This window comes from Hermetia illucens, chromosome 4 (assembly GCF_905115235.1).
Source record: "Hermetia illucens chromosome 4, iHerIll2.2.curated.20191125, whole genome shotgun sequence".
Taxonomy (NCBI): Eukaryota; Metazoa; Arthropoda; class Insecta; order Diptera; family Stratiomyidae; genus Hermetia; species Hermetia illucens.
In genome coordinates, this window is record NC_051852.1 from 68484945 (window position 1) to 68511470 (window position 26526).

At 41.8% G+C, this 26526-nt stretch overlaps 1 protein-coding gene across 4 annotated transcripts in view; it reads left to right on the forward strand.

Moving 5' to 3' along the window:
- LOC119655342 overlaps positions 1–26526 on the forward strand; it is a 600578-nt gene that overhangs the window by 33439 nt on the left and 540613 nt on the right. The window lies entirely within an intron of this gene.

Genomic DNA, 26526 nt, shown 5'->3' on the forward strand with positions numbered 1-26526 from the left:
ATGTGACCTGCAATGCCTTTCCCCAAACTGGAGCTGCATAGAGCAGGATCGAATTCACTACCGTAGCTATAAGCAACCTGGAAGCATGCCATGGCCCTCCCACGTTCGGCATTATTCTTGCCAGGGGCACACTCGCAGTGGATGCTTTGTAGTAGACACACTGCACGTGTGGTTTATAGCTAAGCTTCCAATCTATCACCACTCCGAAGTATTTGATCGCAGGCTTAGAAGTGATGATATTATTCCCAATTTGAGTATGGTACAACCAGTGTTATATCATCGGCGTAGCCCACCACCGTGAAGGGGAAGATTAAGAACATCGTTGTGCATGATGTTCCACAGTAGTGGGCCCAATACGGAGCCTCCGTTCTTGTAAATAGCTGTTGGCAATAGCTGCAAGATAAGCGGGAATACCAATCTTCGCAGAGATTAGGTATTAGGTATTAGGTTCCAATTGGCCGAATTGAATGCATTTCTTACATTCAGGGTCACTACTATGCAATATTTGCTGGTACTGCCCTTTCCGTGGATTGCATTTGCGGCCAAGCCAGTAACCACTTTGATGGCATCAATGGTTGATCTGGCTTTACGGAACCCATACTGCCAATCTGAGAGACCTCCCTGGCTTTGAACAACCAGGAGTAATCTATTATAGATTACTCGCTCTAGAATTTTGCCCACAGTGTCCAAAAGACAAATAGGTTTGTAGGAGGTTGGCTCACCTGGAGGTTTGCCAGCCTTTGGCAGTAGCATCAATTTCTGTCGTTTCCATGATGCAGGAAATATCTCCTCGGGCATGCACGCTTCGAACAACTCAGCGGTCTGGATTTCACGGCAAGCTTAAGGGCCTTATTCGGCACGCCATCTAGACCTGGAGCTTTGTTATCTCCTATCCTAGTGCAGATCTCCAGCAGCTCGTCACTGGTGACTGGCGGTATTGCCGTGTCTTTCAGAAGTCGCTGGAAGCTGTCTATGCCCTCCTCTTGCTGGGGGAATAACCCCTGGGTAATTTTTAGCAAGAATGAAGGGCACGGCATCACAATTCTATAGGCGCTCCCCCACGAATTTACGTCCGCTTCTAAACAAAGTCCCATAAAGCATTCCCTCTTGCTCCGTTGGATGGCGAGCTTGAGGGTTTTGCGGCCTTCATTATAGGCGCGCTCTTTTTGCCCTTGGTCGATTCTGCCCACCACTCTTCTGGCTCGGTGATAGGATGATCGAAGGCTGGCCAGTTCAGCATTCCACCAGTAGTTTAGTTTTCTACTGGGGAATGAGCACCTCCTCGGCATGGTCGCGTCACACGCTTTGGCAATGCATTGGGCCACATGGGCAGGTCTTTCCGTAGAGGCGTCTGCTTTATTAGGCTGGTCTAACCACACCTCCATGAAGGTCTACTCATCCAGAGCTTTGGCGGACCAGCCTGACATCTTTCTCGGTTTCGAGCATGATTGTCTTATGCCCGGTGACTCCATCCATAGCCCAAAGAACATTGGCTGGTGATCGCTGTGGGTATAGTGCTCGCTGACGCACCAAGACATACTACGTGCCAGTGCAGGGCTGACAAAAGTTTGGTCTACGATTGAGGTAAACCCCCCTTTCTGAAAGATGTTTACATATCTTTCGTTGGCCAAAACGACATCCAACTGTGCGAAAGCGTCTAATAGACTGCGGCCCCTTGCATTTGTCTCTCTGCTACTCCACTCACGGGCCCAAGCATTGAAGTCACCAGCAATCTCGCTTGGACTACGACCCCTTGCGTCGAGAACAAGACTGTCAAGCATTTGCTCGAATCCGGGCAGTGTTAGGCTTGGTGCGGTGTAACAGCTGTATTTGTTTGTCTGTCTCTCTGTCTGTCACACCCGATTTATTCGGAAGCCGCTAGACCGATTGTCACGAAAATTCGTGAGAGTATGTAATCTGCTGTTCCCTTTACATGCAGCAAGTCGCGCCATTTTGTGATAAGTTTCAGGGGGGGCTCCCCATACATTTGAATGGAGGATATAAATTTTTCTTCGCAGTGTGTAGCGATGAGGGGTATCAAATGAAGGGTATCAACTAGTACTTTTCGAAACTGGTTCAATATTTCATATTGGGTCAAACATAGGGGAGTGAGGGCTCAAAATATGACCCCCAAAAAGTGTAACAGGTCTCGTTCTCTGAACCTACCTAACCGAAAAATCTGAAAAAAATCGCAGGGGTGCATGTCTACGAAATCTAGGCCTCAAAATATATCCGGTTCCGATATCTGCACAAATAAAGTTTATAATAGTATATTTCCACATTTTAGAAATTTACGCAGCACCCCCCATGCATGCATGTAACGAAGAATATAATGCACAATTTGGTCAAGTTTGAAGAAAATCCAACTATTACTAACAAAGTTATAGGGGGTAAAACTTTGCCATTTTTGTGGATTTCGTGCACGTCATCTTCACATATCAATTCGTCAATTCCACAACGATATAAGTTCTTATGAATGGGGTCGCAAAGAATTATTTTGTTTTAGTTTTTTAGTCATTTGTATATGAATATGAATTGCTTCGACCAGACATGTGTATATATAGGTATATAGTATATGCGTGCTAATGAAGTTTTTAGGTAGTGTCTAATTCAGATAGATACATTTGTACATTAAACCAGCCTTATTTAATATGCGTACTATATATGTACACATGTATGCTTTTGTGCACAGTCAATCGGAAATATGGGTACGAGTTTGAATACGTGCATATAAATGTACAGTATTCGGAAATAGGCAGTTTGTTTGTTTAGGGTGAGTATAATATCTATGGCGGTAATACGTATGTATGTCTCGTAGTTTGGAAAAATAGGAATAGGTTGGATTTGTAGCTATGTACGGATAGGAAAATGTTTGTTGAAGTTTCTTACATAAGACGAACACAAAACCTTTATTTTTCCGACTTGTTGCTATTAGATGCTAGGATAACATCATCTGCATAAAGCAGTGTATAGGGCGTTTTGAGGTTACTCATTGGGCGCGACCGGGAAGTGTGTAACCGATATTGTGATAGTGCGGAAGCTTTGTATTACAGTATGCGAAACATACTTGTCGGCCAGTGTTGTGTTGTGAAATGCTGAGTGTTTGCATAATAGCACTGACCTCTTAAACATGTTTTGAGGTAACCGTGGGTTGGCAAGTATTATAAGAATAGGAAACTAGGTTAACGTGGGTCTAGAATAAGCATAAAGAAATGTTAGAGTTAGTGGATGTTAAAAAGCGAACCCACGACGTAATTAAAGGAGTTTTAAGTGACATAGTGTAATAAAGCGAATTAAGAAAAGCAAATAAAGAGTTCTGGTGATTTACAAGAAGTGAATAGTGAAAGTGGAGGTCACGATATTTGGCGCAGCCGGTATTGGGTAAGTGGTTTCATATTACTTATTTTAAATAAATTTTATGTTAAGTAAATCCTGCGTGGGAAAGTTAGTGTCCCGTTAAATTTAATGTGGTGTAAAATTTATTGTGGCTTTGAATTGTGGGACACAGGCTATTGTACCGTTGTGAAGTCCTGAGGGTGGAACTAAATGACCAGTGTATTGACAAAAGAGGAACTTGCTCTTTTTTAATCGCTAGTTGAGAAAGATTTGTGGGCGGACACTAATGCTCAGCTGAAAAAGGATCAGGCTGATGATCCTTTTTGCGGAGCAAATAGAAACCGAATTAAGGGCTCGGGGGTAGCAAGTTAATATAAAGAGTGATATTCTTAGTGCAGTGGAGGTTGTGGATACTCTACTATCTAGCCTCCTAGAAATAGGGAAGAAGGATTGGGGGGGGGAAATTAGCACGAAGCGATATAGATGTCGAACAGTTAAGCAAGATAGTGAGTGAACTAAAGCGGCATTTAAGGGAAGCAGAAGAGTGCAACGTGGAGTTGGAAAAGCAGCTAAACAGAAAAAGCGTAAATATTGAACAAGGTGTTCGCGGAAGTAAGGAATTGAATAAACAGGAAAGGCGGAGAAGTGTGAGTGGCGTGAGTGGGACAGGAAGTGCTACTTTATCGAAAACGCCCGGAAGTGAAGTACAGGCTAGGTCCAGAAGCGAAATTACCAAAATGGCTCCTGTAGGGAATGATATCTATGATAGGGTCATGGATATGGTGATCAAGTTTGTTCCTTCTTTTTCGGGGGAAAACCACCCTTCCTGGTTACGAAGCTATCTAAATTTTTGGACTACGTGACGGAGCTTAATGAGCGATTACCAGAGGAGCAAAAGGTTGTTTTGTTTAGTTGCATCAAATACAGGTTGACAGGGGATATCCCAGGGGATATCCTACTGTTTGATATCCACCGCGGACTGTAGAACAATCAGAGATTTGGAATTGACTCTGAGCAATGCGTACGTTCCAAAGAGATCATTAGATGAGCTTCGAGATGAACCTAGAATGTGCAGACAGCAGCCCGGATAGCAACTGGAGGAATATGCGCAGCGGGTTTGCTTATTGCTAAAACGTGGACAGGATGCCATTAGCGTGAAGTATCCTGGCGGTGACGAAAGTCTTAAAAAAGAATTTGAGCGCCGTTGCATCGGCGCTTGTAAAGTAGGTGTATTGAATGATGTTACAAGAGAGCATCTGGTGGGTAGAAGTTTCACAACATTGGAACAAGCTAAAGCAGATGCCATTTGTTATGAGGACGACTGCGGAAGGCTTTTAGGTTATTCACGTTTTAGTGATCGCCCCTTGGGACAGTTTCCGGGAAGTAGCTTTGAGGCTACCAACAGGGTTCCTTCCGGGAGTATGTCATATACGACCGGTGGGAACTACAAGCCACATTTTGAATCTGCACAGTACCCGCCGGTTTCTAATAATGTCAGCAGTCACAATAACAATTCAGCGTAGCGTCGGAGTTAAAAACTTGGAAGGTTCCACACGAGGGGAAGCAGAGCTATGGAATATTAGGGTAGGTCTTAAGGAGGAAAGGATCGTTGAGTTACCCGTAGAGTTTGAAGAGACCCGAATTTGTCTGCGTCAGGATGTAGTGCCGGGTGTATCTATAAGTAATGCCGTAGTGAAACGTCGAAATGGGACGGTTTTCGTTGGGCTTATCAACGTGAATGAGAAGGAAGTGAAGCTTAGGAACCTTGGACCTGAGTTTGGGTATTTGTCTGACTATAAACTCTGGCGGTCGGCGGAAGAACGGAGTCGACATCTGAACACCGATAGCAGTCAAAGGAGATACTGGAGTTATCGGATAATCTTAATCAGGAAGAGAGGGATAGCACTACTCAGTTGTGCCTGGAGTATGGGGATATATTCCTACTCCCTGGGGATAAGTTGCCGTACACGGAAGTAAAGCACTTTTCAATACCCCTATTGCCGGGCGCTGCGCCTGCAAATAAGCCACAGTATCGGATACCGCAGGCTCATCGGGATGAATGTAATCGGCAGATAAATAAACTTTTGGAGGACGATATAATTGAGCCAAATGATAGTCCGTATAACTCCCCATTCATTCTGGTACCGAATAAGCAGTTAAAGGGCGGGAAAAGACTTTTCGCCTATGTGTAGATATTCGTCACCTTAACACTAAAGTGGTACTTATGTCATATCCATTGCCACGGATTGAGGATATCTTGGATGAACTTGGGAAGTCAAGATACTTCTCTACACTTGATTTGGTGCAAGTGCTTATCGACCAGGAGGATAGGTCTGAAACTGCATTCAGTTTCTTGTACCAGCACTTTAAGAGGTTACCTTTTGGTATTAAAACTGCTCTTGCATTTTTCCAGTCTTCGTTGAATCAGGTTTTGTCAGGCTTGCAGGGTATAAAATGCATTGTGCATCTGGAGGATGTAGTCATGTTTGCCGGAAACCTGGACGAGCACAACCGAAAATTGAGGGAGATATTTCAACGATTCCGTGAAGCCAAGCTGAGGATGCAGCCAGCGAAGTGTCAGTTCCTTCGAAAGGAGGTAACTTACTTGGGGCATGTTTGCTCAGAAGATAGAATTAGACTCGATCTCAAACTAACAGAGAAAGTCAGGGATTTCCCGCGGCCGAAAATCCCCAAGCAGATAAAGTTATTCCTTGGGTTGGCCAATTAGTATAGAAGATTTGTACCCGGTTTTGTGAATATTGCGGCCCCTATTAATCGCCTGGTGAGGAAAAATGTGAAGTTCGAATGGGATGAAGGCTGCGAGAAGGCTTTTGAGAGGTTGAAGAAAGAACTAGTTTCGCCGCCCGTCTTGGCGTATCCGCAATTCGATAAGGAGAAGCGCTGTTTGCGGTATTTGAATAGGAGGGACGGCCAGTGGGGTATGCGGGTCATACACTGAATCCGACGGAGAGGAATTACTCAGAGAACTCTTGGCACTGACATGGGCGACAAAAAATTACCGCTGTTACCTCCTGGGGAGGCCATTTAAAATATTCACGGATCACAAGCCGTTGAAGGGAATGGTAAAGGCTAGGGACAGCACTAGTCGGATGCTTCGGCTTCAACAGAAGTTGTCGGAGTATGATTACGAATTGCTATAGGCCGGGTTGTAAGATAGGGAATGCAGATTCTTTGAGTAGGGTGGTACAGCGAGAAGCCTCAGCAGAGCCGGGGTCTGATTGTTTAGTGATAACGTGATCAAGAGGACAGGTGCAACTAGAAGGTGAAAGGCTCACTGATAAGGAGGAGTTGGGGCTGCCTGAGGTCCGAGAGAGGCAAGACATGCAAGAAATAAGGAGCCCAGAGGAAGTACGGCTAGTCCTTAGAGACTATCATGACTCACGGTTCGGAGGCCACTTTGGGGCCAGCAAAACTTTCGCTACAGTCAGAAGCTTTTTCAGGTGGAAGGGGATGAAAAAAGACGTCCAGCGACATGTGGCCAAGTGTCTCAAATGCCAGAAGAATAAGAATCATCGTCAAACGAGGATGCCGTTGGTGGTTACTTCGGTGTCGAACAGGCCATTCGATAAGATATATATCGATTTGGTGGGACTGTTGCCTCAGCCCCCAGGGGTCACAAGTACATTCTGTCGATGGTGGACGACTTGACAAGGTTTGCGGATTTCGTTGCACTGCCTGACCAGCAAACTAATAAAGTAGCGAAGGTGTGGTTTAATGAAATAATGAGTCACTATTCGTTACCACGTCCATTGTGACGGATCAAGGAACAAATTTCACAGGCGAGGTTTTCGTCTTTATGTAAACTTTTAAATGTGAAGAAGTTGCAAACGGTGGCATATCATCCGCATTCGAATGCTGTAGAAAGACCGCATTCGACTGCGGATGATAGGCGGATGCTGTAGAAAGACCGCATTAGACCTTGGGGAACTATTTGAGATGTTTCGTGGATGATGCACCTGTTGATTGGGACGAATACCTCAAGACGGCGGCTCACGCCTACAATAACACGCCCCCCTTTGGAACGGGGCTGTGTCCGATGGAAACTCTTTTCGCGCTTGTGTCAGATATACCGAGTAGTCTAAAGAGAACCCCCAAGCCAGCCGGTTTACAATGACCAACTGTACCATAAGCAGCTGCGTAGGAAACTGCAAGTTGCTTTCAAGCATGCCAAAGAAAATTTGATGAACGCTATGGGGGTATCTAAGAGGGGGTACGATAGAAAAATGAATTCAATTCAGGTACACATTGGTGATAGTGTCCTACTGATTGATACGCGAAAATCTAGTAAACTGGATTCTATCTTCCGAGGCCCGTACAAGGTTGTCAATGTCCATTCTCCTGAAAATATATTCATTCTAGAGAATGGGAAGTTGCGAAGAGTTCACGTGAACAGAGTGAGAATTTTTAATGCCTAGAATGTCAAATGAATAATGTGGTTTTCTTAGCTAGCTGAACGGGCAGTCTTCTCACCTAGCTGAACGGGCAGTCTTCTCACCTAGCAGCAAGCGTGCTGTAATTGCGGTGAATAAGTATAATTGTCTCCCAATTGTATTAATCTCCTCTCCAGGCGACCGTGATTTTTCTGAAGGTGTCATAAGCCTTGTAGATCTGCGTGAAAAATCCAAACACGATAGCAGCTGCTAGTAAAATTTTTACCGCACCGTATGAGCAATTTATGGATCTGGATTTTGCCATTTGCACAGAAATGCGATCACGCGGACCGCAATCATCTCGTCCATTACCGAAAAGACAGGTCTAAGAAAGCCGTAGATGCTTCGCTTCGACATCTCTAGGTGTGTTGAGGGCGTTTATTTCCAATGAACAAAAGTAACACTTAACATAGTCCTTCAAATTAGTATAGAAACAAGTCGGAATACCGGAAGCTCGTGCTTCAGGTATAAAGGTTTTGTGTTCATCTTATGTAGGAAATTTCAACGCACATTTTTCTATCCGTATATAACTACAAATTCAACATAATCTTTCATATTTTTCCAAACTACGAAACATACGTACATATTACAGCCATAGATATTCCGCTCACCCTAAACAAACAGTCAATTTCCGAATACTGTACACATATATGCACGTATATAAATGGATCGTACCCATATTTCCGATTTACTTCGTATATCTATTTAAATTAGGCACTACCCGCAAAGTTCATTAGCAAGCATGCATCATATACTTACATACACACATGTCTGGTTGACAAATGACTAAAAAACTAAAACAAAATATTTCTCTGCGACCCAATTCAAAAGAAGTCATTTCGTTGTGGTATTGACGAATTGATATGTTATGATGACGTCATGCAGGTTGTAGAGTGCACGAAATTCACAAAAAAATGTGAAGTTTCACACCCTATAACTTTGTTAATAATGGTTGCATTTTCTTTAAACTTGACCATTGTGCATTATGCATTATGTGCATTATGTTCTTCATTACACGCATGCCAAATTTTGTACTTCAGGGATGAACATAAGGGGGGTGCCGGGTAAATTTCTAAAATGTGGAAATATGCTATTATTAACTTTATTTGTGCAGATATCGGAACCGGATATATTTTGAGGCCTAGATTTAGTAGAGATGCACCATCGTAATTTTTTTCAGATTTTTCGGTTGGATAGGTTCTGAGAACGAGACCTGTTACACTTTTTGGGGGTCATATTTTGAGCCCTCACTCCCCTATGTTTCACCCAACATCAAATATTGAACCAATTTCGGAAAGTACTAATTGAGACCTTTCATTTGATACCCCACACCGCTACATTCTGTGAAAAAAAAAATTTGCACCCTCCATTCACATGTATGGGGAGCCCCCCCTTAAACTTAACACAAAATGGCGACACTTACTGCATGCAAAGGGAACACCAGATTACATACTCTCATAAATTTTCGTGACAATCGGTCCAGCCGTTTCCGAATAAATCGGGTGTGACAGACAGACAGACAGGCGGACAGACAGACACCTGTGAGGAGTGGCCAGATCTCCCATCAGGCGCGACCCCAGCTGGCGGATAGGGGCATACCTATTGATGTGTAAATATGTGTTCATGCACTTTTCTTTTTTGATTGTGCATGGGCTAGTGTTTGCTCATCTCTGGTGCGCGGACCAAAATGGCTATGGGAAGGATACCTAGAACATAAAACCACCATGGAAGACGAGAGAAGGAGGAAACTTACGGTGCAGGGGCTCGGAACCCCAGTACCGGCGGCTTTTGGGAGTGAGCAAGCGGGCTCCCGGTCGTCGATATCCCTCGACCGCACTGCCTCGGTGGTGGACAACTTGGCCACCGTGGCATATAATGCTACAAGTGATTTGGATCTGGAGAAGGAAGTATTCAAGCGAAGTACGACTTTACCGAGAACACCAATAACAAGACCAAACAAAGATGAACTAAAAGCAGCTTTTTGGACAACAAAAACCGTGACAATACCCACCGCACATGTTCAAGATGTTCGACAGCAGGAGGTGCTCCAGGAACAAGGAAGAGATCCATTCAAAAGAAGCTCATCAACTTTGAGATCTCCACCAATGCCAAAGACGATGAAGGACAAAGTACAGGCAAGGTCAACAAACGCCACAAGTGAAGGACCGTGTAAAAGGGGTAACCCTGCCGGGACTTATAGGGAACAGAGTCCTGATCTGGAGGAATTACCCTTCACCCAGCTTGGGGCAAAAATAGTTGAGCTGTCCGAGTTTATCAAGGACAAGCACAACGTGCACCAAGCCATAAAGAATATGGTGAGGGCTATTAGAGTTCTCTATAATAGATCACAGATGGACGAAAAGAACGATAAGAACACGCCGAACCACGCTGTGCCAACAGTATCACAAGCGACCCAAGTGACGCCTAACCGTACTACCATTGAATCCCAGCGAAATAAGCGAGTACGTGAAAAAGAGGGGGATCCTTTAAGTAATCAGCAGGCGCCTAAGAGAAAAAAAGGCGGACAGGACATCCGGAAAACCAACACCAACAGGTCAGAAGGAGGAAACCGTACAGCGAATCTAGGAAACTCGACCAGCGTTGCGAAGCCTAAGACCAGCGAAAACGATGGATGGACTAAAGTAACCAACAAAAAAGCGGAACGAAAGGCAAAAGTGCGAACTCATCCAGATGTAATTGTTATCTCCAGTAAGGGCAATCTGTCCTACGCGGAGATACTCAAAAAGGTCAAAGCGGATCCCGGCCTAAAAGATCTGAGCGGAAATGTGAACAGAATCCGAAGAACCCAGAAAGGGGATCTCATGTTCGAGCTGAAAAGATCCAGCGTGGGCAAAACTGATGACTTTCGCACTCAAGTGAAAAACTCACTTGGGGAGAATGCCGCAGTGCGTGCCCAAAAACATGAGATCTACCTTCAATGTAAGGATCTCGATGAAGTAACATCGAAAGAAGAAATTTGTATTGCTCTGAAGGAGCAATTCGAGTTGAAAGAACTCACCGAGGAGTTTATTGTGGGCTTACGAAAAGCCTATGGTGGTACTCAAACAGCCACAATACGAGTACCAGCGGAGGCAGCACAGATGTTATTGGCTGCCGGAAGGGTTCGGATTGGATGGGTTGTCTGCCGTTTAAGGGAACAAATTTCACTGAAGAGGTGCTTTAAATGCCTCATGTTTGGACACTTCGCGAAGGCATGCACCAGCAGCATTGATCGATCCGATCGATGCAGAAGGTGTGGGGAGAAAGGCCATATTGCCAGAGAGTGCAATAGGGACCCCAAGTGCCTATTGTGCGAAGTAAAAGAGGGACAGGATAACCGGCATATTGCCGGGAGTGGTAAATGTCCAGAATTTAGGAAGGCGCTCACTGCAATGAGAAAATGAGGTTTATTCAAATAAACCTGAATCATTGCAGGGTCGCTCAGGATTTACTTGAGCAGGCCACGTTCGAATCTGAGATGGAAATCGCCATCATAAGCGAACCGTATAGACACCGTCACGGTGGCATATGGGTCAAAGATTCGACTGGTGGAGCGGCGATATGGGCTTGCGGTCGACAGGCCATACAATGTACTGCAAGTCAGGCAGGCAGTGGCTTCGTGTGGGCGAAAATAAGTGGTGTATATGTTTACAGCTGCTACGCCCCGCCAAGTTTGACACTGTCTGAATTCGAGCAAATGCTTGATAATCTTGTTCTCGACGCGAAGGGACGAAGTCCAAAGGTGATTGCTGGTGATTTCAATGCTTGGGCCCTAGAGTGGGGTAGTAGGGAATCAAATGCTAGGGGGCGCAGTTTATTAGAAGCTTTTGCGCAGATGGACATAGTTTTGGCTAACGAAGGTGCTGTAAACACCTTCCAGAAAGGGGGATCAGGCTCGGTTGTAGACCTGACCTTTGTCAGCCCTTCGCTGGCGCGTGGTATGTCCTGGTGCGTCAGTGAACGCTACACCCACAGCGATCACCAGGCAGTTTTCTTTGAGACATGTGTCGAACCTCAGGGCAAAGAGCTATCATGCCCGAAACCGAAAAAGATTTCAGGCTGGTCTGCAAAATCTTTGGATGAGCAGAGCTTCTTAGAGGTGTGGTTGGATCAACCTGATATAGCAGGCGCCTCTACGGAAAGAGCCGTCCATCTGGCTCAATGCATCGCCAAAGCATGTGATGCGTCCATGCCTAGGAGGTGCGCATTCCCCCGTAGAAGACCAAACTACTGGTGGAATGATGAACTGACCGGCCTTCGATCAGCCTGCCACCGAGCGAGAAGAGCGGCTCAGAGGGTGGTAGGTAGAGTAGATCAAGGGCAGAAAGAGTGCGCCTACAAGGCAGCCCGCAAAACCCTCAAGTTCGCCATCCAGCGAAGCAAGAGGAAATGCTTTAGGGAGCTCTGCTTAGAAGCGGACGTAAATCCGTGGGGAAGAGCTTATGGAATCGTGATGGGACGATTTAGAGGCCGTTCGTCTCCGCAGATCACGTGCCCCGCCCTCTTGTTGAAAATCATCCAGGGGTTATTCCCCCAGCAAGAGGAGAACACCGACACATTCCAACCACCTCTGAATGTGACGGCAATCCCGCCAGTCACCAGAGACGAGCTCCTCCGTGAAATCCAGGCCGGACATGTTTGCTGAGTTGTTCGAAGCGTGCATGTCCGAGGGAATATTTCCAGTGGTATGGAAGCGGCAGAAGTTGGTGCTTCTGCCTAAGCCTGGTAAACCACCAGGTGAACCATCCTCATACCGACCCATCTGTCTTTTGGACACGGTGGGGCAAATGCTAGAGCGGGTAATCTATAATAGATTACTCCCAGTAGTTGAGAGCCAAGGCGGCCTTTCACATCGGCAGTATGGATTCCGTAAAGCCAGATCAACCATTGATGCCATCAAATTGGTTACTGGCTTGGCCGAAGATGCAATCCACGGAAAGGGTAGTACCAGCAAATATTGCGTGGTAGTAACCCTGGACGTGAAAAATGCATTCAATTCGGCCAATTGGAATCTAATCCGGAAATCCCTAGCGAAGGTTGGTATTCCCGCCTACCTCGCCGCAATTGTCGATAGTTATTTAACTGAAAGGAGACTCTGGTACGACACTGATGACGGACCGCAGGAGTACGTCGTTTCCGCGGGTGTCCCGCAGGGCTCCGTATTGGGCCCACTACTGTGGAACATCATGTACAACGATGTACTTAATCTTCCCCTTCCGGAGGAAGCCACAGTGGTGGGTTACGCTGACGACATTGCACTAGTTGTTGTCGCAAAGCATCTCGAAGATGCTGAGTTATACTCAAACGAGGCAATCAGTGCTGTCAAATGCTGGTTAGAGAGCTCTGGTCTGACGCTTGCGGAGGAAAAAAACGGAAGCGGTCCTCATCACGAAGCGCCGGAAGAGAAATTACGCCTGTGTTAGAGTCGGGAATCATATCATCACTTCCAAGCCGGCCATCAAATACTTGGGGGTGGTGATAGACAGGAAGCTCAGCTATAAGCAACACGTACAGTATGTTTGTGATAAATCATCCACTGCCAGTATGGCCCTGGCCAGGATGATGCCGAACGTGGGAGGGCCACGGCATACCTCTAGATTGCTTATAGCCAGGGTGGTGACCTCAATTATGCTCTATGCGACCCCAGTTTGGAGCGAGGCGTTGTGGATGTCAGTTAACACTAGCAAACTGAATGCAGTCTACAGGAGGACAGCCCTGAGGGTATGCTCTGCCTTCAGGACTGTCTCAGATGATGCAGCATTCGTCATCTCTGGAATGATGCCGATTGACATCTTGGCAGATGAGATGGCGAATATATACCATGCGAAGCCAATCTCTCCCTTATTGCAGACGAAGAAGGCTGAGATGGAGAGATCCATAAATAGATGGCAAGAGCGGTGGGAATGCTCGGGAAAGGGTCGGTGGACTCACAGGCTCATTCCTGCCATCAGGGAGTGGTTGGAGAGACGACACGGTGAGGCTAATTATAATCTCACCCAGTTTCTCACGGGACATGGAGGATATCTCCAATACCTTCACAGGTTTAAATTGGAGACCTCACCCGACTGTCCAAATTGCGATGGAGTCCCAGAGGACCCAGAGCATGTATTCTTCCACTGTCCGAGATTTGTGGAAGAAAGGAGGAACCTAGAGGAGACTCTAGGAGAGGTGCTGGTACCAGAAAATCTGGTACCGAAAATGCTAGCACATCAAGAGAATTGGGATGCGGTCAACTCCATGATCGCATCGATTCAAGATAAGTTGCGAAAGGCAGAGGAAGGCAGAAAAGCGCGGTCACGTGCGCCACGTATAGAAGAAATGGGATTAAGCTAGAGTGAGCTGACTCCGCCCCGTGATGTAATACCTTATGGTGGTGCCGCGGGGCAGGGAGGGAGTCGGGGGTGGTTTTAGTGGGTAAAAATCCCACACGCTGGTGTGTCCAGACCAGTGTCTTTTGAAGATTTCCACCTCCTCAAAAAAAAAAAAAAAAAAAAAAGACAGACACCGTCTCGATTCTAATAAGGTTTTGTTTCACACAAAACCTTAAAAACCGCTTTTTGCTAACTTGTGAGCCTTCCGCTCGTCAATATTTAAATGATTGAAAGTCTCCAAACGATCGTATTCACTTTTAAGGTTTAACATTTTGACTGAGATAGATAACCTTATACAACGTCTTTTATATTAATCCAGGAGTTGTGGACTGCTGGGAAGCCCAACCATTTAATGAGAACTTTATCCCCTCGTCTTTTTAAAATTTTTTCTACAAGTTATACATTGGGGTACTTGGACGGTGACAATTCTAATTTATTAAACCCGCCTCGAATTAAGTTTCCTTGATAATCCTCGAGAATGTAAGTTCGAGGTTCTGTGTCTTTTACCTCACGCACTTTAAATACCTCTGTGGACCGGTTTGGAGTATAACCCTTCTCAAAGACTTGTTTATGCTTGCTTATTCGAACAAAAGTTCCTACTTTGTATTTTGGTTTAGACGAGACTCTCTCTTTCTTATACACACTGCATATCAGATCTATCTCGTTGGAAGTATTAACGTCTACAGGTTTCATCTTGACAGTTCGATGTTGCGTTGTGTTATATTTTCGTACTATGTTTTTTAATGAATTGATCCATTTGTAGTTTCCCTTCATACTAAATTCTTTCCACATGACACTTTTAAGAGTTCTATTGAATCGCTCAACAATTGAGGCTTTTAAAGAGCTAAACGTTGACTAATGATTTATTTGATATTTTTCATTAGCTGCATAAATTTCGTGTTGAAGAATTCTTTTCCGTCGTCTGTCTGTAAATTTCTAGGAACACGTTTCTGATTTAAAATTACTTGCATAACTTTAGTAACTTTTTAACGGGTACTGCCCAAGCGTATTTGCAAAAAGTATCAATTACTGTAAGTAGAAAACTGAATCCCTGGTTTTCAGATGTATAGGCACTCATGTCAACTAAATCAGCCTGCCATAGATCACCAATCCCCCTTATACTAACACGGCGACGTTTAAAGTTTCTGCGAGCGGGCCTGTGGAGCTCATTAATAATCTGTCTTCTGCTCGTTTTCCTGAACGTATAAATACCGATTGCTTTTTTACCGTTATATATTGATATCTACTGTTAGAGACATTATAAATGGTATCACCATGTTAAAATTTAATCATCCATTTAAAATGATGGTTGCAGGACCATCTGGATGTGGAAAGACGACCTTTATAGAAAATCTTCTGAATAACATGTGGCTTATACAGCCTTAGGTTGGGAAGATAGTTTGGTGTAATGGAGAACAAGGAGAACTGTCGTCACGTATATCATTTAAGAACATTGAATATTTGGAATATATCCCAGATGAGTTCACAAACAAAAATAAGGATCCTACTTTAATCGCGCTGGATGATATGATGTTAAATGCATTTTAAAAGCAGGTGTGTGAACTTTTCACTAAGGGCTCACATCATCGCAACTTCTCTGTGATCTTAGTGACCCAGAATGTATTTCATCAAGGTAAGTTATATATATATATATCGCTTAATTGTAAATATCTAGTTGTATTCAAAAACCCACGAGACAAAAGTCAATTCCTCCATTTAGCTAAACAGATTTATCCAGAGAATAGTGGCGGGCTTGTGAAAATATCATATATAAAGACATCACACAGAGACCACACAATTATTTGCTAGTAGATTTAATCCAGGATATAAACGATATTCTTAGGTTTCGAACCGGTATATTTAATAAGAGATCTCTTACATGTTATTGTTCGTCAAAATGAGACGATTAAAGGCCAACAGGCATATATTATATATTCTAAAGAACGCTAAATCATGCTTAAGAAACGCTATATTCAAGAATGCCGATGCTGAGGTAATTAAAACTATTTGTGAAATAACACTAAACACTTTGAAAGGTAACCATATACCATGCAGGAAAGCACTAAGCAGACTTTGCAGGTATAAAAATAATATGCGTAAGTTGGTTGAGGCAAAACGATCTGTCCCCAGACAGAAGAAAATCCTGATACAGCAAGGTGGATTTGTTCCTGTATTGTTAGGAAGTCTTCTTTCGGGTGCTAGAGGATCTGCTATACAGTGAACATGGAGAAAAATAATACCCTTAATAAAATGCTTTTGAGAGTTGTTTGGGTCTGTCGACGTATTCTGAAGTGTTTAAAGTTTTCAAGGTTTTAGACGAATTTTTCAACTTTATAAATTTTATAACTAGTATTGGTTTTGCTAATATACCTAATTAGTTTTGTGCTCAAATAGTTAAGTTGTCTGAAAGTGGCAGAAAGCGAACAAGGGGGAATGAATCCCCGGATGAAAATCTTCGAAGTAAACTGAGAGTTCTGCGAAGACCACCACCATTACCATCTGAAATGGCGGGCGCATCCAACCGGTTTAGCATTTTACAAGTAGATGAAAATGAAATGGCAGTCGATAGCGATACAGTTAATGTGGTCACCGCCACTCAAAAGAAGGTAAAAATTCCACCTATTGTCTTTCCGAAACTACAGAAAGCTGAAATTGACGAGGCGATGGAAAAACTCAATGTTACTGTATACTATGTCAAGTATTCAGGCATCGGACGGAAACTTTTCTCTGACACTATCGAAGACTTTGACCGAGTTATTAACCACTTCAAAGTAAATAAGACTGAATTCTTTACTTATCGTCGACCAGATAAAAGGCCGATCAAAATTTTATTATCGGGCCTGCACAGCATGGATAATAACAAACTGGCTGAGCTGCTTAAAACCGAACATGGCATTACCTGTCTAGATGTAAAAAAGTTCGAACCATCGAAATCCCGCTACACCGAGCAAACGTTTTACATTTTATATTTTGAAAAAGCTACGATCAAGCTAGCGGATCTCCGTCGAATAAAATCAATTCAGCGTACAATTATCACTTGGAGTTATTATAGTAATGCACGAAGAGGCCCCACTCAATGTCACAACTGCCAGCTGTACGGCCACGGTAGCTCTAACTGTAATCTGCCTACTAAATGCCAAATTTGCAGCATTTCGCACAAAACAACTGATTGCCAGTATGCAAAAATCCAACCTGATCTAATTAGATCATTTCTAAAGTGTGCTAACTGTAATCTTCAGCATTTAGCAAGTGATCCTACTTGCCCAAAGCGTCAAGAGTATTTAAATGCTGTCAGGGGAGCCGCAAGACGAAATCATTCAAGTTACCGTCAGCCGACCAAAACCGCAGCCGTCAATCATTTTAACAATGAAAGCTTTCCTCCTTTAAAGTTACATGGTAATTCGAATTTGCAGCAGAGTGCTTCGAAGTCGAACTTTGAACCCTCACGAATATCGTTTAGTCATGCAGTCAGGAACGGACTGCCTGCGACCAATAGTAGAAATACAATTAATAATGCGAGTAACCTGTTTTCTCCAGAGCAAATGATAGAACTGTCAGCCGAGCTTATCACAAATCTTTCAGACTGCAAGTCTAGAACAGACCAATTTAATGTCATTGTAAACTTAGCTGTTAAGTTCCTTTACGGTCCATAAACTTAAAGTAGTTCTATGGAACGCACAAAGCGTTAAAAATAAGTCCGATAAGCTTTTTGACTTTGCAATAAGTGATCATATTGATATTTTGTTATTAACAGAAACTTGGCTTAAGAGTAAAGATAAGTTCTTTCATCCTAGTTTTAAGACTTATTGGAATGATAGGCAAGATGTAGTAGGCGGGGAGGTTGCCATAAGTTTAAGAAATAACATCAAGCATAAAATATTATACTACCCGCGTTCAAAACTGAAATTCTTGAGACTATTGCTGTAAGACTAGGGGAGTTGGATTTGAATATTGTCGTTGCTTACTTTCCAGGCACGAAGCTTAATGTGCAGAAACTAAAAGCGTTTGAAACGACCTTAAATTACTGATTAGTAAAAATGAAAAATTACTCCTTTGTGGTGATTTAAATGCACGACACCGTCATTGGAACTGTGTAAAAGCGAATAAGGCTGGCAAAATACTTTTTGATCTTGTTTGTGAAAGAAATCTTTTTATTCACACTCCCACAAGATCCACCTTTTTGAACCCTAGGGGATACGACTCTACATTATATATTGTAATTTCAAACGGCCGAATCAGCATCGACCAACGTGTAACAGGGGACAAACTATCTTCGCCTCGTTTACCAGTAGCTTTCCAACTAACTTCTGAGACTTCACTATCAAATTCAGACGAATCAGTGGATAGAATTAGAATAAACTGGTTGAAATTTAAGAAATACTTGAATGATATTATACAGCTTAAAAATTTAAATTTAGCAAAGATCAGCTCTACCGACCAAATTGACTCCCTAATTAGTACCTTTTATTGCCATATTAATAGTGCCATAAAATTCGCATCCTATCCTGAGCAAGCCGATTTATTTCCAAACCAAGTCATTGATGAGGGAACCAAATTCCTAATTTCTTCAAGAAACTACCTACGGCGTCAATGGCAGAAAACTCGAAGCAGAAGCACAAAAACCGTGGTTAATAAGCTTACTAAAGCCATTCAAAGTCGAATCTTCGGTGCTAAAAACAAGTGATGGGGTAGAATGCTTCAAGAAATTCCTAAAAACGGTGATAAATTATGGAAATTAAATAAATTATTAAAGAAGAAGAAAATTATTCCGCCCATGCGGAACGCCGGTGATATTATTTACGATGATGAGTCTAAAGCGGAACTTCTAGCAAATCAGTTCCAAAAAGCCCATTTTGCGTCAGGCCACTTAGGATCGGTTTTGTTCAACAAAATCGTTTAGGAGAGGGTGGAAAAACTGCGTACTTCTCTCTGTGATTTCGATGCTCGTGATCTTTGTTTCCCTAGAGAAATCAAGGAAATCATAAAGCACTTAAAGGTAAAAAAGGCTCCAGGTCCAGATCGGGTAACGAACTCAATGGTTAAGAACTTTCCTAGAAAGGCGATTGTATACTATAATTTCATCGTGAACAGCGGCTTAAAGCTCTCTTATTTTCCAAAAGTTTGGAAGGAGGCTACGGTAGTACCCATCGTTAAACCAGGTAAAGACCCAAAACTGACTGACAGTTACAGGCCTGTTAGTTTAATTTCTAGTCTCAGCAAAATTTTTGAGAGAGTTATTCTAGCTCGTGTTAATAAGATTCTAAATCAAACGAATTTATTACCTGATTTTCAGTTTGGCTTCAGACCTAAACATTCAACTTCGCATCAAGTGTTCACCCTCTCACCAGCATCTAAACGACGATTATCAGCAAGCAGTATGACTAAAAACCTTCAACCAATGAAAGTACAAGAAACTGTCCTAGATAAATCTAACAGGGCGGTTTTAGAATAATTACTGCCGATGACGGATTAACTCAGTATACCGTTCCGACGGAAATGAGTCCGGATGAAGTAGTCAGTGCTATGGAGAGGCTGGAGGAAGGCGACCGGGGAGAATATAAAAGCGATCCGAAGGGAGCTATCAGAAAGACTAACTTAAAACCTTCACGGTTAAATCCTGGTCAATATGAGCTAACTTTCCCAGCGAAAAAATCTGCTCGTCAAAGTGAACGTTTAAAAAGTCGAAGAGAACGACGTTCTAGTGTTCCGGATTTTGAGTGGGAAAGAATATAAAATACAAGAGATGCTCGTCAATGTAGATAATAGTGAGTTTTACTTCTCACTCCTAAACAATAGATCTCTATCTTTCTACCCCGATAATGCACAAGGACGTTTTCGCAATATATTACCTAAACTCTGTAATCTTACCGATACCTGGTGTGTTGGGATTTCCGAATTGGCATTGCCTGCACAAAAAATACGGAAAGAAAGACTTATCCGTGAAACAAATAAAGTGACTAATAAGAAAAGAGTCAAACGCGCTTACCCTAAAGAAGGAATAGCCGGAGGTGAGCCCCTGGCATTGAGAATTGTGTTAAATTTTGAGGATTTTCATGGTTCGCTTAACCAATTAAGCGCAAAAGCAGCTTAGTGAAATAAGCAATGGGGATGGAACAGTTGATTTTACTATGTTCCTTTCATCTTTTTTTAGCAGAATTGAACCTCCGAGTTAAAGAGCTTGGGTGTAGGAAGAGCTAAGGAGAAAATGTGGGAGTGTGTAGAAACCGATCTAGTACATGGAGTCATAGTTGGCGCTTTTTATGAGAAACTTCCGAACGAGTTTATACTGAACATAAAACAAAGCGATGCTATTGTAGAGAAAGTTGTTTTGAAAAATTACACCTACCCCTCTATTGAAAGCTTCACTGATGTGATTACCGGTCAAATTCCAAAGGAGCGGAGAAATCGCGATAGTTTGCAGTCTTAAATCATTTTGGGAAGTTCTTTTCCTGCACCCCCTGAATTTCCTGATCAAACGAAATCTGTTGATACTTTGGGACTTCAATGGCCAGGACTAGGTATTCAGGTGAAAATTAAAAAACCATTGCCTTTACGAAGTAAATTTAGGGATTTTATGAAACTTTTGCTAACGTGCATACAATTTAACGATGAGAAGCTTAGCGATGAGGAAAGGAAAAAGAAAATCCACCTGTTTCAGATCTTATTATTAGCACACATGGAAAAGTTGAAACAAAAATCACTTGATGCAGAGCCTGTAAAATGGCGAAAATCTGAGGTAGACAGTACTATTGTAGAAGCTCCGTATGAGAAGGAGAGCGGTGGTGATTATAAAACCATTTTAAATAGCAATAGATACTGAAACAGACAGCCTTAGAGATTTCTTCACAGACTTCTTTTTACTGATACCTAAAGATAAACGTAATGCGGTTGCTATAATATCGGAAATAAAAGAGAGTTTCGATAGTATGGGGTCTAAAAAAGATGATGAAGATAATGCAGCAATATTGAAGAAGTTCAAAATATTGGAAAAAAATATTATACGTATGATAGAAAAACTAGCACATGAAACATCACCATTATCTGAAAAGATTCATGAAGCATACACCATGATAATAAATAGTAACAACAGTTTGTCGAAAACTATTAGTGAACTTACTGGAAATATTGATAAAAAGTCCTCTGATCATGCTAAAGACTTTAGAAAGAAATTTGGAAGAAGAAGAAGTTAGTGGAGCATCAAAGGATACTTCATCAGAGTCAATTACTAGATCTAGTACATATGATGATGGGGGCTGGTCTTTATCTCCAGTGATATTATAAGACCACGAATAATTGGTAATCGATTAGAGCGATACCTACGTGTAATACCATCGAAAGAGTGTGGTAGAATGCTAAGATTTGAGCATATAGAATATCATCCGATCGAAAATACCTTTATTGAAAGCATTGCTATAGAAGTAACTAAGCAACAAGGTGAAATAGTCGCATTCCATTCAAGCGATGTTCCAATATATCTCACTCTCCACTTTAAACGGCAATAAAGTATAAATATACTGCTTGTTTTTGAGTTTAGCATATAGTAGTTTAAAGGAGCCAGAGGGTTTAATTATTTAGTCATAAAATGAACTCTTTTTACTCACGCTACTATCTAATTCAGAGTGGCGGTAATTTACATCTACATCGAACACCTAATATTAGACAGGACGGTAGAGGGGTTGGTAGCTTCTTTAGAGATTTAGCGAGATATGCAAACCCCGTAGTTTCCGCGGGTACAACAACCTTGAAAAGGCGAGCAGTAAAAGCTGATAAGGCAATACTATCTGAGATAGGTAAGAACCCAATAAGATCAATTCTAAGCAAACAGGGTCAAACTGCTGTACGAGATCTAACCCAAAAAGGTATAAATAAACTCCGGAGAGATTTAGATACTGTTGTTATTATTAATCGGTCAGCATTAAAAAGAACTAACCATTTCAAGGTTAAAAAATCTAAAACAAAATCTAAACGTAGGAAACATTCAAAACGTAAAAGAGTAATTAGAAAATCTCAGTCAATTAAAGGAGTGAAAAAACGCAGAAAAAGTGTGCGAGAGCGTGTGACAGACATTTTCGATAAGTAAAAAATGTCTTACAAAGAATGCATGAAATCTGAATATCTTTTTTCTAATTCTCTCATACAAAGCAATATTTTAAAAACCGAGGAAGTAGCATACAAACCCATAGCATCGCTAGATAGTTCAACTGTTTTAGAATGTATCTTACTTGGTCATGGCGATACATATCGAGATCTGTCCAGTATATATCTTCGACTAAAAGTGCAACTAATTAAGCTAAAAGAAGGAAAGGAAGAATTGTACGAGAAAGGGGCCACTCCAGTTGTTCTTGTCAATAATGTCATGCATTCGCTGTTCAGACAGTGTACAATACAATTAAACGGTAAGCCAATCGCACAAACCGATCATAATTATCAATACCGAGCCTACATTGCAAATTTATTGAATTACGGTAGAGCTAAAACCCATCTCGAATCTGTTGGGTGGTACCTTGACAAGAATGAAATGGATATCATTGAAAATGGAAAACCAGAGGATTCAAACAGTGGTTACATTAAAAGATCCAAATTGCTTGCAAGCAGCAACGTCGTAGAATTTATGGGAAAAGTTCACGGTGATATTTTCAATCAGGATAAATTGTTAATTAACGGAGTAGATCTCCGGGTAATTTTCTCATTAGAAAAACCCGAATTTTACTTGTATTCCAGAGAGGACGCTAATTCACCACGGATCAAAATTATAGAGGCAACAATGTACATGAATCATGTAACTATTAGTCCAAGCATCTTTCTTGGGCATGAAAACGTTCTCCAACGATCCAATGCGATATACCCTTACAAACGCGTAGAGGTAAAAACATATACTTTACCTGCGAATACATTCTCGCTCTCCCTTGACAACGTGGTGATCGGGCAGTTACTCAACTTGATAGTTTTCGGTATGGTAGACAATGATGCTTATACAGGGAAACGCACGAAAAACTCATACAATTTCAAGCATAATAATCTGGTGAGATTCAATCTATCTGTTAACGGGGTGCAAATACCAAACCAACCTTCGATTTTTCAGGTGAAAAACCTATTATTACACGCGGGTATCTGACATTATTCAAGGGCACTGGGAAACATTATTCCGATAGAGGACACCAGATTTCAAAACAGTTTTTCGATAATGGAGCGTTCTTGTTAGCATTCGATCTGATCCCCGACAACTCATACAATACAACATGTGGAAGTCTTTTGAATCAGGGCACAATAAGGATCGAGGGACGATTCAGAGACTCTCTAAAGAAAAGCGTGACATGTATTATATATACAGAATATGATGGTAGCATCGAGGTGGACAAAGCTCGCAATGTGCATTCAGATAAGGTGGAAATGTTCAGTTAATGCTGAATATTTCCCTGGGGGGGATTTGACCTTCATCAAGAAAGTATTATTCTCGAAAGAAGTCATCTTCAGATACCCGAATATAACCGGCAATGCTGCAGGTATAGAGCTGATAGGAAGATGTGGAAACTTGGAATTGAGACGATTGGATGAAGATGTTATAAAAACCCTTGCAAAGTTTTCTACGATTTTTGTTCGAGATGCATACACAAAGGATTTCTTAAAAAACTATGTAACGGCTCACTCAAAGATTACTAACAGTCCATCTTAGATAGATAGATAGATAGCTTTATTAGTGTAAATCAATTCATGTTCAGATACAATCATTATTTAAGTGATACAGACTAAGTCTTTTCAACTATGGTAAGTTGTGCAGTATAAACAACTTAATAAGTGCAATCGCTTCAATTCTCAAAATTCCCTAGGAAAATTTAAAAAAACCTAGCCTGCAAACAGTCAATCTTGCAATCAATCTAAACAGGAATGCGTTACAAAGAAGCAAGGTGACGAAAAAATTCTTTAGAGGCGTATTTCCATTCAATCATCTTCCAGATCAAGTGAAAAAACCAGCCTGTATTATAGCCAATACTGATCCATCATACAAACCTGGCAGCCATTGGGTAGCATTCTTTTTTCCGGCAGAGGGACCCGCAGAATATTTTTGACTTATTCGGAAATTACCCCACACAAAAATTCTTCCGCGATTTTCAACTTCACTAATAGTTTTCGACAAACTGTTGATACTATTTATTATCATGGTGTATTCTTCATGAATCTTTTCAGATAATGGTGATGTTTCATATGCTAGTTTTTCTATCATACGACTAATATTTTTTTCCAATATTTTGAACTACTCCAACATTGCTGCATTATCTTCATTATCTTTTTTAGACCCCATACTATCGAAACTCTCTTTTATTTCCGATATTATAGCAACCGCATTACGTTTATCTTTAGGTATCAGTAAAAAGAAGTCTGTGAAGAAATCTCTAAGGCTGTCTGTTTCAGTATCTATTGCTATTTCAATGGTTTTTTAATCACCACCGCTCTCCTTCTCATACGGAGCTTCTACAATAGTACTGTCTACCTCAGATTTTCGCCATTTTACAAGCTCTGCATCAAGTGATTTTTGTTTCAACTTTTCCATGTGTGCTAATAATAAGATCTGAAACAGGTGGATTTTCTTTTTCCTTTCCTCATCGCTAAGCTTCTCATCGTTAAATTGTATGCACGTTAGCAAAATGATTTAAGACTGCAAACTATCGCGATTTCTCCGCTCCTTTGGAATTTGACCGATAATCACATCAGTGAAGCTTTCAATAGAGGGGTAGGTGTAATTTTTCAAAACAACTTTCTCTACAACAGCATCGCTTTTTAAGGTTTTGTTTGTAAAACAAAACCTTATTAAAATCGGTTTACTGTCTGTCTGTCTGTCCGTCTGTCTGTCTGTCTGTCTGTCTGTCTGTCTGTCTGTCTGTCTGTCTGTCTGTCTGTCTGTCCGTCACACGCATTTTTCTCGGAGACGGTTGTAGCGATTGGCACTAAATTTGGTAGAAAGGTGGGAACTGTGAACGCTCACGCATATAGTGAGCTACATCCTTTTACAACGAATTTAAGGGGGGGTCCCCATACATGCAAAGGGAGGGTGTAAATTTTTTTTTCATCAAATATAGTCATGTGGGGTATCAAATTAAAGGTCTCGATTAGTACTTTTCGAAGCCAGTCTTAGTTTTGACATTTGTTGAAAAGGTGGGGGGTGCGGAGGGTTGAAAGTGGTCATTTTTTTAACGAACCCATTCTCAGAAACAACCAAACCGAAAAATCTGAAAAAAATCAGGGGGCTGTCACTGTATGGTGCCTAGGCTCCGAAATACCCTTCACGCCGATACCTGTTCAAATAAAGTTAATAATAGTACATTACTATAATTTTTAGTAATTGACAGGAAAATCCCCCTTAAGTTCACCCTAGAATCACAAAATTTTGCAACAATATAGGCTACAGCATAGAGCATGACCCTGCCAAATTTGGTGAAAATTACACGATTCCTAACAAAGTAATACTAGGTCAAAGCTGTCGCTTCTCTGCAAATTCGAGACTATGAATGTCAATATCACTTGAAAGTGGCTATTTTCACATAATATATGCATATTTTACGTGCTACATGCTAATGGGACAAATGCACACCCAAATCTCTTTATAAAAGAAATACACAAAACCTTTCATACCTGAAGCGTCCAGCTTCCGGTTTCCCGACTTGTTTTATGTTGAGTATAAACTCGTTTGGAAGTTTCTCATAAGAAGCGCCAACTATGACTCCATGTACTAGATCGGTTTCTACACACCCCCACATTTTCTCCTTAGCTCTTCCTACACCCAAGCTCTTTAACTCGGTAGGTTCAATTCTGCTAAAAAAAGATGAAAGGAACATAGTAAAATCAATTGTTCCATCCCCATTGCTTATTTCACTAAGCTGCTTTTGTATCCAGTTAAGCGAATCATGAAAATCCTCAAAATTTAACACAATTCTCAATGTCAGGGGCTCACCTCCGGCTATCCCTTCTTTAGGGTAAGTGCGTTTGACTCTTTTCTTATCAGTCACTTTATTTGTTTCACGGATAAGTCTTTTTTTCCGTATTTTTTGTGCAGGCAATGCCAATTCGGAAATCCCAACACACCAGGTATCGGTAAGATTACAGAGTTTAGGTAATATATTGCGAAAACGTCCTTGTGCATTATCGGGGTAGAAAGATAGAGATCTATTGTTATCTACATTGACGAGCATCTCTTGTATTTTATATTCTTTCCCACTCAAAATCTGGAACACTAGAACCGACTTTTTAAAAGTTCACTTTGACGAGCAGATTTTTTCGCTGGGAAAGTTAGCTCATATTGACCAGGATATAACCGTGAAGGTTTTAAGTTAGTCTTTCTGATAGCTCCCTTCGGATTGCTTTTATATTCTCCC